Here is an 11,078-nt window from a genome sequence, read left to right on the forward strand (position 1 = left end):
TCACCAAGATTGAAGGGGAATCCAAATTTCCTTCGTCCATTGTCCATGAGTTTTTTTCTACAATGAACATACACCCTGCAAATCACCGTGTTCAAATTTCGCACTTTTCCGGGTTCATTTACCATATTTAGGGGATTATGTGCATTTTCTAGTCATTAATGCACATAATTCAAATTCAAACAATCGGTGCATGAAAAGGTGCACAAGAACGGTCTAGAAAACCATGCTCGTGTTATTTAGTAAATTCTCATGCCTTTTATAAGGAATGGGCAGAGATTTTGATGAAATGTGTGGCAATAGTCAACCACAAACGTTTGTTTATTGGTTTTTCAACTATAGAGAAATGAAATAAATGCTTGAAAAACATAACACCTGGCATGGTGCCATGGTACGGCCTCACCATGCCCTGGTAAAAAATTGAGAAGGTTTGGCTTATGTCATCATGCACGCCCTTCATAAATCGAACCATCACCAAGGAACTTCCATGGTTTCGAGAGGAAAATCACCAAGATTGAAGGGGAATCCAAATTTCCTTTGTTCTTTGTCCTTCAGTTTTTTCTACGATGAAGATACACCCTGCAAAGCACTATGTTCAAATTTGGCACTTTTCCGGACTCATTTACCATATTTAGTGGATCATGTGCATTTTCTAGGCATTTAGCGCATATAAATTCAATCCAGCTACAGCTGCATGGGTGTGATGTGAGGGACGTGGATTGCCGTTCGATCGTGGTGCATCCTACGATGCACACGTGTGATCCGCGTGGCTGGGGTTCCGCCCAATCATAACGCAACACACAATAGGCTCAGCGCACATTGTTTCCGGAGGCGACGGCGATGAACCGTGTGTGATAATGAATGAGCAAGATTGTAAAGGAAGCCAAATTTCCTTCGTCTTTTGTCGTTGAGCTCTTAAAAACCACAGCACTGTACAGCTGTCCGGCCACTCCATCCCAGAGCTCTCTCCAAGTGTCGTCCATAGCACCGCAACGCACAGTTACTGGTAAGGAAGCGATGGCATCCCGCCACGCCGAGTTCCTTGCCGCCCGCGACCGCACACATGGTAAGGAAGCGATGGCATCCCATCGCGCCGAGTTCATCGCCGCCCGTGGCCGCACAAGTACGTGGGTGGACTTTGATGTTGCCATGGCCGAATGGACGGTGGATCTAGATGCGGCCAAAGCCGCATGGAAGGAGTAGAAAAGGCAGAAAGCAGTCAAGAAAATAGAGTCCCGCCGCCACAAGAAAGAAGAATCCGCACGCCGTGCTGAGGAGAGCTTGGCGGAGATCGAAGCACGGTGGGCTGCCGTCGAAAAGGCCGGGAAGGAGGACGATGGTGTCTGGCTAGCATGCCCCGATGCCAGCATGGGGGAAGTAGTTAGTGCTTGTGTCGCCCGTAAGTTTGTATAATTAATTACGAGCATCTATCAATACTACATTCGTACTAGTTTTACAGCAAATTACCAGTAGTACTTTAAGTTGGTTCTATCTATTATCAACGTACAATGTCAGTAAGCGCATCCTTTGAGGGCTTTGAGCATTGATTAGCATGTGTTCATTGAAGTTCTGTAGCCTCACCTGGCCCTAAATACTTCCGAAACATCCGCCCGCAGCCACCGGAAGCCACCGGAGACTAGAGCTGGCAGCAGCTGGTTTTTAGTCCCACCTTGCCGTGCGAGTTGGCCGCACACCGGCTTAAATAGCCGTGCCGGCGGATGGCAGCAAGCTTCTCTCTTATTGCATAGGATCAAATCTGGCTATGCGAGCGAGGCTGGTTGACACTTGATTGCACTTCATAAACCGATGATTGTTCATCGGGTGTCACCTTTGCCTCATTCATGTTCATTGAATAATCCTGCAACAACGAAAGTGATTTTTAAATTAGGTGCGGCTAGAGATGCTGATAGATATAAGAATTATTAGAAGATCACAAAACACACGGTTTCTATGGCGTACCCGTGTGCGTTTTTTGTGTTAATGATCCATAAGTTAGTTACATGTGCGATGTTTCCTAATAAAGCAAGTGTACTATTGACCAAAAAAATCAACTACATGTGTACATTTTTTGGAGACGGGATCTGCCAATTTTCTCTTTTCTCGCACACGAGTATTTTACGCGCTTCGTCTGTGTTGTGTGTTTCCCTCGCCCAAGTTACAAGTTTCGCAGCGCAATTTTCATTAGGCACGCGATCTCAAAATTTATTCCTCCCACCACATCCCCACCCATCAATTTTTCGCAGTGTCTCCCCCACGCCCCCACTCCCAGAAGCTCAAACCGCCGCCACCGCAACCACAACTTCAACCACATCTACGTTCTGCCCCTATCATCATCGATCTAGTGAGGTAACCCACCAATATCTATCACGGCCCCGACCTGATTGCTTAAATGGAGCATGTGAAACATCCTCATGCCTCCAAATCCCCACCACCCCTACCTCCAGAGCATCGCCGTGAAGCCCAACCACATATCACATGGAGGTCGAGGAGCTGATGGCGGTTGATGGCGCGATGGCCGCTGAGCGTGTTGGCCCAGAGGAACAGCTCACCTCCGCCGCCGCCGACTTGGTATAGGCTCTGGCCCAGATGAAGTGCCCCAACGACTACCCCCAGGACTTACCAAGTATGATTTGACCAGCTCAATCTTACCAATACAACTTACCATGTCTATGTTTTGTACGGTTGATGTATTAAGCATGTTCGTGCCTTGTTTATTTCAGTACTGCACGCTGTGTGATGTTCAAGTATTAACAGTCCAGCTCAATTTCACCAATAGCAGCAACAAACTTACAATACATCATTCAGGATGCTATTAAGCCTTTTGTAATTAACAGTTGTATCCATTTTTTAACCTGTCCCTTTGCTACCGTGCTACTCTCTGCGATGAAGATATCACTAGAGATGCTGCCCATTTCCTATTTTTAGTGGATGCTAACCCTATTGTAGTTAATATGCCTTTCCATGTATTTACGCGGGGCCATAACGGGCGATGTTGTTGTTTGCCGTCGAGGTTAGCTGCATCCCACTCTTACAGTATTTTACATCATTTGTGCAATTGCAGTTTAACTTCTAACATTTACTAGTTGCCTGTAGGTACACATGCCAGCGCCGCTGATCCACGCTTCGACCTGGAGGAACACCTCGCCTCCGTCGCTGCTGACTTTGGGCGGGCTCTGGCCAAGATGAAGTGCCACAACAACTACCTCTCAGGACTTACCAAGTATGATCTCACTTGTTCAATCTTACCAATACCATTTGCAATGGCTGATGTATTAAGCATGTTGTAGTAAACATGACTAACACGTCTTAGCTATTTCCCCTACCTTTTTATAGACTATAGGGCCATTCTCTACTCTAGTAGCACCTGCCTTGCGATGTTTAACTCTGTCAATTTCATTTCTATCAGTACCAGTTTCAATGGCTATAGTAGGTTGTCTGTTGTAGTAAACAATTCTATCCATTTTTTAATCCGTCCCTTTGCTACCGTGCTACTTTTTCGCAATGAAGATATCACTACAGATGCTGCTATTTTATTACCATTTGCTATTTTTGGTGGATGTTAACCCTGTTATAGTTAAGATTACCTTTCCATGTACTTACACAGGGCTACAATGGGCGATGCTGTTGTTTGTCGTCGACGTTAGCTGCATGCCATGTGTTATACAACATCTGTTCCTAAATATAAGTATTTTAAGAGATTCCAATATAGACTACTGATATGTCTCCAACGTATCTACTTTTTCTCATGCTTTTCCTCTTGTTTTGGACTCTAATTTGCATGATTTGAATGAAACTAACCCCGGACTGACGCTGTTTTCAGCAGAACTACCATGGTGTTGTTTTTGTGCAAAAATAAAAGTTCTCGGAATGGAACGAAACTTTGCGAGGATTTTTTTATATGAATAATAAGAATTTCGGGAGCCAAGACCTGCCGGAGAGGGGCACCTGGGCGGGCACAACCCACCAGGGATCGCCCCCCTCTCCTGCCGCGCCCAGGTGGGTTGTACCCACCTGGTGGCCCCGCTGACGACCCCCCTGATACTATAAAATCACATATTTCTAGAAAAAATCAGGGAGAAAGAATTATCACGATCCACGAGACGGAGCCGCCGCCAAGCCCTGTTCTTCCTCGGGAGGACAGATCTGGAGTCCGTTTGGGGCTCCGGAGAGGGGGATCTTCGTTCTTCGTCATCACCAACCCATCTCCATCGCCAATTCCATGATGCTCCCCACCGGGAGTGTGTAATTCCTTCGTAGGCTCGCTGGTCGGTGAGGAGTTGGATGAGATTCATCATGTAATCGAGTTATTTTTGTTAGGGCCCGATCCCTAGTATCCACTATGTTCTTAGATTGATGTTGCTATGACTTTGCCATGCTTAATGCTTGTCACTTTGGGCCTGGGTGCCATGAATTCGGATATGAACCGTTTATGAATTCATCATTATATCCATGTTTTAGATCCGATCTTGCAAGTTATAGTCACCTACTACGTGTTATGATCCGACAACCCCGGAGTGACAACAACCGGGCACACTCTCGGTGATCACCGTAGTTTGAGGAGTTCATGTATTCATTATGTGTTAATGCTTTGTTCCGGTTCTCTATTAAAAGGAGGCCTTAATATCCCTTAGTTTCCAATATGGACCCCGCTGCCACGGGAGGGTAGGACAAAAGATGTCATGCAAGTTCTTTTAATAAAGCACGTATGACTATTTATGGAATACATGCCTACATTATATCGATGAACTGGAGCTAGTGCTGTATCGCCCTAGGTTATAACTGTCACATGATGAATATCATCCAACAAGTCACCGATCCAATGCCTACGAATTTATCCTATATTGTTTCTGCTAAGTTACTACTGCTATCATCATTGTTACACTAGCTACGAAATTATTGCTATCACTGTTACTGTTACTGTTGCTGCTACTACTACTATCAAAACTATCAACTACCTTGCTACTGATCACTTTGCTGCAGATAATTAATCTCCAGGTGTGGTTGAATTGACAACTCAGCTGCTAATACCTTCAAATGTTCTTTGGCTCCCCTTGTGTCAAATCTATAAATTTGGGTTGAATACCCTACCCTCAAAAACTGTTGCGACCCCCTATACTTGTGGGTTATCAAGACCTTTTTTTGGCGCCGTTGCCGGGGAGCATATCTATATTTGTTGAGTCACTTGGGATTACTATCAATTTATCACTATGAAGAATCTGAAGGATCCAGAGACTAAGATATTTCCCTCAAAGACGAGGGGAGGTAAGGAACTGCCATCTAGTTCTGCTTTAGATTCACCTTTTGTTATGAGTAAACTTGCAACTCCACCACATGCTATCAATTCTAATATGTCGCAAGTTATTGATGATGCTACTTCTGCTATGGATAATGCTTATGATGATGCTAGTACCTTGCTTGATAATGATGATGTGCCACTTGGTGAATTTCTTGATGAACAAATTGCTAGAGTAATACAACATGATGTTGTTGAATCTAATGATGAGCTTGAAACTGAAACTCCTAAAACACCTGCTAGAACTAGCCTTCCTAGATATGAATTTCCTAAGGTACCAAAAGGTTATGTTATGAATGAGGAGACAACTAGAGATATTCTTGCTTGTAAGGATAGAGATGATCTACAGAAATTACTATGCAAGTATAAAGAAAAATCTCTGAATTGTAGAATGAAATGTGATCCTAAGTTTGCTACTTCACCTATCTTTATTGATGATAATGATTATGAATTCTCTGTCGACCCGGAGTTAATTACTTTGGTTGAATCTGATCCTTTCCATGGTTATGAAATTAAAACTGTTGTGGCACATCTTACTAAGTTGAATGATATAGCCACCCTTTTCACTCACGATGAGAAAGCTCACTATTACTTTATTCTCAAATTATTTCCTTTGTCATTAAAGGGTGATGCTAAAGCTTGGTACAATACTCTTGCTCCTGGTTGTGTGTGTAGTCCCCAGGATATGATTTATTACTTCTCTGATTTCCCTGCTCATAAGAAACAAGCTGCTTTATAGGAAATATTTAAGTTTGTTCAAATAAAAGAAGAGAGTCTCCCACAAGCTTGGGGGAGGCTTTGCCAGTTACTTAATGCTTCGCCTGATCATCCTCTTAATAAAAATGAAATACTTGATATCTTCTATAATGGACTAACCGCTGCTTCTAGGGACTTCCTAGATAGTTGTGCTGGTTGTGTTTTCAGGGAACGAACTGTTGGGCAAGCTGAAGAATTATTGAATAACATATTGAAAAATTATGATGATTGGACTCTTCCCGAACCACCGCCTAAACCCACTCCGAAGAAGAGGGGTATATTATATCTCAGTCCCGAAGATATGCAAGAGGCAAAGAAATCTATGAAGGAAAAGGGTATTAAAGCCGAGGATGTTAAAAATTTACCTCCTATTGAAGAAATACATGGGCTTAATACACCACTATTGCCTAAGGTGTTAGAGGTAAATTCTCTTATGAAGTTCAATGAAAATGATAATCCTCACAATATGCATCCTAGCCAATGCCTTTATGAGTTTGAAAACTACATTAGAAAACAAGATCACTTCAATGCAAATGTTATGAAACAATTGAAATATAATTCTGATATGATTGCTCGCTTGAGTGACTTGTTATTTGGAATCTCAAATGATGTTAGAGGTGTTGGAAAACATGCTTCTATGGTTCAAACTCAGTTAGAACAAGTTGCTAAATCACAAAGAGAATTACTTGATGAAATGAATCATAATGTGCATGACTTTGCTGTTAGAGTTGCAACTAGAGGAGGTAAAATGACTCAGGAACCACTTTATCCTGAGGGACACCCAAAAAGAATTGAACAAGATTCACAAAGAAATAACACTAGTGCACCTAGTCCTTCTAAAAAGAAAAAGAAGAAGAAAAATGATAGGACTTTGCACACCTCTAGTGAACCTGAAATAGAAAAATGTCCTAATAGTGATAATGAAACTTCTATCTCTGATGCTGAAACTCAATCTTGAAATGAACACTCACCTAATGATAATGATGAGGTTCGTGAAGACACTCAACCAAATAATGAAAAAGAACCAGACAATGATGTTGAGATAGAACCACCTGTTGATCTTGATAACCCACAACCTAAGAATAAAAGATATGATAAAAGGGACTTCATGGCTAGAAAACACGGTAAAGAAAGAGAACTGTGGGTTCAAAAACCTATGCCTTTTCCACCCAAGTCAACTAAAAATAATGATGACGAAGAATTTGAACGCTTTGCTGAAATGCTGAGGCCAGTCTTTTTGCGTACCCGCTTGACTGATATCTTGAAAATGCCTCCTTATGCAAAGTATATGAAAGACATCATCACAAATAAGAGAAAAAAAACCGGAAGCTGAAATCTCCACTATGCTTGCTAATTACACTTTCAAAGATGGAGTACCTAAAAAACTTGGAGATCTGGGAATACCAACTATACCTTGCTCCATTAAAACAATTATCTGAAAACCGCTTTATGTTATTTAGGAGCTGGTGTTAGTGTTATGCCTTTCTTTTTATATAAAAGACTTGACTTGAATAAAATCACACCTACTGAAATATGTTTGCAAATGGCTGACAAATCAACTGCCATACCTATTGGTATTCGTGAGGATGTGCCCGTTGTTGTTGCTAATGTTACTATTTTGACTGACTTTGTTATACTTGAGATGCCCGAGGACGACAACATGTCGATTATCCTTCGTAGACCCTTCTTGAATACTGCAGGGGCTGTGATTGATTGCAATAAAAGCAAGGTCACTTTTCATATCAATGGTAATGAGCATACGGTGCATTTTCCGAAGAAACAATTCCAAGTGAATGGTATTGATGTTATTGAAAAATCTCCGACAATCACTATTGGAAGTTTTCAAATACCTCTACCTACTATTAAAAGGAAATATGAAATGCTTATTATTGGGGAAATCCATATCCCCATTGAGGTAACTTAGTGATTTACGAAAGTTCTTCGGTTTCATGCTAATCGAAAGTGGGTGTTAATAAGACCTGATCAACCTTATTAATGAATCATTTTTTAGCAGTATGAAGTTGATGAATTTAGTAAGCACTACCTTCTGTCCCTACCTTTAATTCTCTGTTTTTATTAGTTAAATAAAATAAAATGCCATGTTTTGTCTGTTTTCTAAATTTTCCGTGCAATAAAAAATGACCGAAAAATAAAAGTTCTCAGAATGCCATGAAAATTGAACATGATTTTTTTTGAATATTTCTGAATTTTTGGTGAAAATAATACCAGAGGGAGGTGCACCAGGTGGGCACAACCCACCTGGGCGCGCCAGGACCCCTAGGTGCGCCCTGGTGGGTTGTGGTCCCCACGTGGGCCCCCTCACTTATCTGTTCATCCCACATCATCACTTACCTCCAGAAAAATCCCCATTGCTCTCTCTCCCGTGTTCTTGAGCTCAAACCCGTGGATTTCGATCTCTTTGCGCGAAGCTCCATTTCCGAAACTGTTTCGGGGGATACCATTTGTCCAATTAGTTTTTGTTTTAGTGTTTTATACTTTGAATAATTAGCTACTCTTGGTGCTGCTGTAGATGTGCTTGCATGTTGAATTCTTAGTGGTCTAAGTAGTTTGAATGCTTGCTATGGCCTCTATGTATCCCTATGAGTAGTTGCTATCAATTTTGTTGGGAAAATTTTGTGGACTGAAATTCAGAATTTTGTTCATAGGAAAAAATTTACGCGGACATGATGAACCTATTTGGAAGGAGTTCTTCGAGGAGACGATCCTCGGGGGCATCTTCTAGTGACAGTTCTGCTCGCCGGTCTTATGTAGAACCATGTGAAAGTTCCACGCGAGATGCTGCCACCAAAACATGCTTATGGCCTTGCGCTGAGTATATGATGTGAGTGGGAATTAAGGAGGAATTTGAGCAATATGTTCACAATGCCGGTCTTAGTCCCTACCTCTCAAATAAGTGTGAACAACACCAACTTCTCACTGAATCATTCGTCAAAGTATTTAATTATTTTCCGCGTGAGTCTAGAGTGTCGTTTATGCTTTATGATAATCCATATACTATTCCACTGGAGAACTTTGCTTACCATTGCAAACTTCCATTTTGGGGTTCACTTGATGAGCCACCAACGGCTGAGTATGAATCTTTCTTGACTAGCCTTTGTTACGGTGAAAATAGGGGAGTGAGACAAGGAAGAATAAAGAGCATTCACTTTCCCGCAATTCAGTATTTTGCTTTGTTTAACGGGAAATGCATAGTAGGCAAGCAAGATTGTAGCATACTTTGTGCGCCAGACTTGAGCCTCATTCACACCGCTCTCACTGGTGAAAGGAATTATAACCTTGGAGCGATTGTTGCACGTAGACTTCAGCATAACGCCAAAAGTGGCTAGTTCTATGGTGGAATTTATGCCACACGTCTAGCACGAGGGCTGGGTGTTTCACCTTTGCCCTTTGATCCTATCTTACCCACTCGGTATTTAGATTTTGATGCTTTGAAAAAGCATAAAATCCTTAAAGGAAAGATTCATGACTTCACTTATAATCTGATGTTTAACCAATCATCTGTTGTGGATACATATTTGCCTCCACCTGCTCTTTTTGACTATAACAGCAAGGGAAGATATTTTGTTCTTGAGAGCGAGGCCCGAGCTCATAACGCAGCAGCGGTGGCAGCACGGCGTGCCGAGGCATCTGCATCGAGAGCCTCCGTGAGCTACCACGCCGACTACTACCCTCCAGGCTACTGATCGACTACCAACTTAGGCCAAAAGCCTAAGCTTGGGGGAGTACGTGTTTCTCACCGACATTATATTCATGTTCACTCATATCATTTCATTTGTCGGTGTTCACACTTTTTCATTGTACCGTCCATGCTTAGATTTATTTTCTTGCTTTCTTCTTGTGTGTTTGAAAAACTTTAGAAAAAACAAAAAAAATAGTTTTGGTAATTTACTTTCTATGCATTCTTAGTAGTAGTATTAAAAAGAAAACCCCAAAGGTTTCCTTGTTCTTCTTTTGCTTGTTGGGAGCTTTCCGTGTAAATACTTTTTCTCGTTTTTGCTTTTACTTGCTTGTTGAAGAAAACCAAATTCTAAAAATATTTCAGTGTGTTTCTCTGAATTTCTTTTCTTTTTATTCGAGTTGTACCGAGGAGAAGACCACGATGAAAATGTTGAGTGGCTCTCATATGAATAATTGTTGAACTAATAAAGAGCTCATTTTACCTTGTCTTCTCCTGCTGAATAAAATGCTTGCAGATTCCAGCTCAGTCCACGGCACTCTTGCACTATTATTATTTTCATATCGTTCGGTCATGCAAGTGAAAGGCAATAATGACGATATTCGATGATCTGGCCGTGGCAAAGAGAAACTGGTATGAACTCGACTTGTTCTGTTTGTGTAAATATGTTTAACCTAGTACCCATGCTTCAGCCCATTATGATTAAACATGTTTGCAATGACAATTAGAGATTATAGTTTCTCATGCCATGCATAAGTAGCTGGGAGTGGATAATGATTTATCTTGGATATCAACATAGCGTTAAAATGATTGTGATGTAGTATGATGATATGGTATCCTCCTCTGAATGTTCGAGTGGCTTGACTTGGCACATGTTTATGCATGTAGTTGAATCAAACCAACAAAGCCTCTATGATATTTATGTTCATGGTGTCCATATCCTACTCATGCTAGTGTCCAATGTTACTTATGCATAATGCATGGTTATGATTGTTGTTGCTCTCTAGCTGGCCGCTTCTCAATCTTAATTGCTAGCCTTCGCCTGTACTAAGTGGGAATTCTGCTTGTACATCAAAAACCTTGAACCCAAAGTTATTCTAGATGAGTCCACCATACCTGCCTATATACGGTATTATCCTGCCACCCTAAGTAAATTTGCATGTGCCACCTCTAAAAACTTCTAAAAATTATCCCTTTGTGCGCCTGGATCGTTCATGGAACGACAGGAGGTGGTCGATATCTTCCATGCTAAGCGGGTTATTCTCAGGTCGAGTGTTTATTCACTCGCCATCGCACGAGAAAATGGGCGGTAATAGGGATTCCCAGTCCGGAACT

This window comes from Triticum aestivum, chromosome 7D, assembly GCF_018294505.1.
Source record: "Triticum aestivum cultivar Chinese Spring chromosome 7D, IWGSC CS RefSeq v2.1, whole genome shotgun sequence".
NCBI classification, from domain to species: Eukaryota; Viridiplantae; Streptophyta; class Magnoliopsida; order Poales; family Poaceae; genus Triticum; species Triticum aestivum.